This window comes from Otolemur garnettii, unplaced genomic scaffold (assembly GCF_000181295.1).
Source record: "Otolemur garnettii isolate 467f Iridium unplaced genomic scaffold, OtoGar3 scaffold00113, whole genome shotgun sequence".
NCBI classification, from domain to species: Eukaryota; Metazoa; Chordata; class Mammalia; order Primates; family Galagidae; genus Otolemur; species Otolemur garnettii.
Window position 1 is genome coordinate 4026910 of NW_003852508.1, and position 2975 is coordinate 4029884.

Sequence of the window (2975 nt, forward strand, 5' to 3'; positions counted from 1 at the left end):
GCCCAGCTATTTTTTGGTTGCAGCCGTCATTGTTGTTTGGTGGGTCCGGGCTAGGGATTCGAACCCGCCACCTTAGGTGTACGTGGCTGGCACCTTAGCCGGTTGAGCTATAGGCGCCGAGCCTACATAGGCAAATCTTAATGTGAGATCTACATAGTTAGGATATTTAAATATATTTAAAAAAAGAAAAAAAAAGGTCTGTCAATTAGATTTAAAGAACAGAATTGCTTATAGGTTTACTATATTGTACTATATATCTTCCTTATGAAATATTCCTTTTCCAGCCTGTCAGAACTCAAAGTTCTAACTCCTCTATGATATTCTACAATTTTTCTTAGAATTTAATATGTGCTAAGTGAAATTTGCAAACAATTTTAAAAATAAATAATACAGAACTAAAAACATCTAAAAAATCTAAAAAAAATCTACCACAGAATGGAATTAAAATGATTTTTTTTTTCCAGTTTTTGGCCAGGGCTGGGTTTGAACCCACCACCTCCCACATATGGGGCCAGTGCCCTACTCCTTTGAGCCACAGGCGCTGCCCTCATATCCAAACCCAACTTCATTAATTTGTGAAAAACCTTATTGTCAGCATTTCATATTTTGTGGGTCAGGTCAATCTAAATAATGTCACTAATATGCTAAGCTCTGTGATTTTATTCTCTCCAGTGATTGTTTGCAGAAACCCAGAATCCAGAATATCTTCATTCTTAATGTTCCAGGTCATATTTATTGAGCACCTACTGTGTGCCAATCATTGTTCTAGGATCTAGCAAGGAATTAAAAATCCTTGCTTTCATTGAGCTCTGCCTCTAATTCAGGAGATGTAAGGTAAACAAATGAAATATGCAGTATATTAGCTAGCTTTTGTGTGTGTGTGTGTGCCAATAAAACTTTATTTACAAAAACAATTGGTGGGAAGGATTTGACCTGTCAGCCATAGTTTGCTGACTCCTGTTCTAGGGCAATGCTATCCAATGGAAATACAATGCCAACCACACACACAATTTAAAATTTTCTAGTAGCCACATTAAAAAAGTGTAATGAAACATGTGAAATTAATTTTAATTCTATGTTCTTATTGTAATATGTCTAAATTTTATCCTTTTGATATGTAGTCAATTAAAAAGTATTAGATATTTTATATATTTTTTGTTATAGTGCCTATTACACACTTAAAACATACCTCGGTTTAGATGAGCCATATTTGAAGTGGTTGGTAGCCACATGTGGCCAGTGGCCACCATATCAGATAGCACTACCCTTGAGGGTTGCTGTTGTCTGCGTGGTTGAAGTGGCCCATGACACCACTGTCAAATTCCAGGTTATGACAAGAAGGAAGGGAGCTCATGCCCAGTTGTCTTAGCCTTAAGGTTCCAGATATATCAGCGAGCTTAAGTGCCCGGGAGGATAAACACAGCAAAGCAGAGGAATTTTTGTGAGTGTGTTGGCATTTGATACAAGAAGAGAAGCAGGCATCCACTCTTTTTTGTCATACTTCTTTCTATAAATCTCTAAAAATATTTGAAAATAACTTTTCTTTTTCGCTGTTAACCTCAACAGGCAATCTCCACGAGAAAAGTGCTATTCAAGTCTCTTGTCTAACTCTGGAGTATAATAAACCCAGGTTATATTAACAAAGACGGGTGGTTTTGACTAGTGTAATTCGTTAGCTGCTGTTTTCTAGTAAATTGCCATCACTGAAACAGGCATATTTTTTTGGAGGTGTACTGCAAACTATAAATAATGCTACCCCACCCTGTTCTATGTTCATATAATTGAGGAGCTTATTTTGAGGGGTGTTCTGTCAATACGGTTTCCTGCCCCTGCAGCTCTGTGTCCAGTGGGAATAGCAGCCACATTGGAATGTGACACGGGTGGGGACCTAGCACCGTACAGTCAGCAGTTCATTGACTGAAAAGTTTCTGCTTGGGAATGAAGTGTCCTTAGCAGCGAGGGGACTGAAGCAATGAATAAGTGGGGCCGAGTGGGACTCAGAGGCGGGTGGGAGTCAGAGATCTTGGATGCAGCTGCATCCAGGTAGTGAAGGGAGTTTTAGGATCATTGCCTTAGATGCCCCCAGACATGAGTTAAGAGCTAAGGTACGAAGTGCAGAGCTTCCCTCTGCAAGGGAGCGGGAGGGAGTACCGCGGGGGCCCCGCTCCCTTTCTTCCTATGGTATTTTCTCCCTGATGGCCCTATAGAAGTGACTCCTTTGAGACACTTGGGGACAGCTGGATGCAGCCCCTCTGTGGCCTCGGAAGAGCCATTAGGAGCCTCTGCCAGAGGCTGGGGAGGGGAGAGGTCACTTGAGGACTGTGGAAAACATTCCCATTTCCCTCCGCATCCTGGGGCTTCGTTTCTTGCCTAATTGTTAAGAGTCTCAGATGCTGCCTTTTTTTTCTTTTCTGGGATTAGTTCTATAAATGATATTTTTGTGTGTGTGAAACTTTATTCTTCAGTTCACTGATTTCGTAGCACAAAGGAAGGGAACTAGATTTATTACTGTCGTCATTCCCAACTTCGGAATAGAAATTGGTGAATAATTATTCTTCTATTAGGCTTTTAGAAAGTATAACCGAAGGGAAGGGATTAAGCTGTCTGTGTTTCTCGATAAGGTTATGTGCTTTCCTCTTCCTTTTCTCTTGAAGGAGACCTTTCTATGGCTAATACATCATAGACGTTAAAAGGAAGTGCAAACACAATTACCGCAGAAAGTTGAAATCGTTTCCATTCACTTCTCTTTTGTGCTATTTGTGACTTGTCTGCCTGCTTGTTTCAAAGTAAGGAAAACCCTGAGTTTCTTATCTTTCCTCTATCAGGAGGGCTGGATTTAACTGCGGTGTGAATCTGACAAATAGGGACTCAATCAGCCTTCAGGCTGACAGCTTTGCACCAAACTCACCAGGAGAATGGACAGCACATGTGGGGAGCCATGAAGGGACCACTCGCCTGGTGAAATAATCAAGATA

At 40.8% G+C, this 2975-nt stretch overlaps 1 protein-coding gene across 1 annotated transcript in view; it reads left to right on the top strand.

The window, feature by feature from the left end:
• PREX2 (phosphatidylinositol-3,4,5-trisphosphate dependent Rac exchange factor 2) overlaps nt 1-2975 on the top strand; it is a 192046-nt gene that overhangs the window by 15268 nt on the left and 173803 nt on the right. The gene's annotated exons all lie outside the window — the stretch shown is intronic.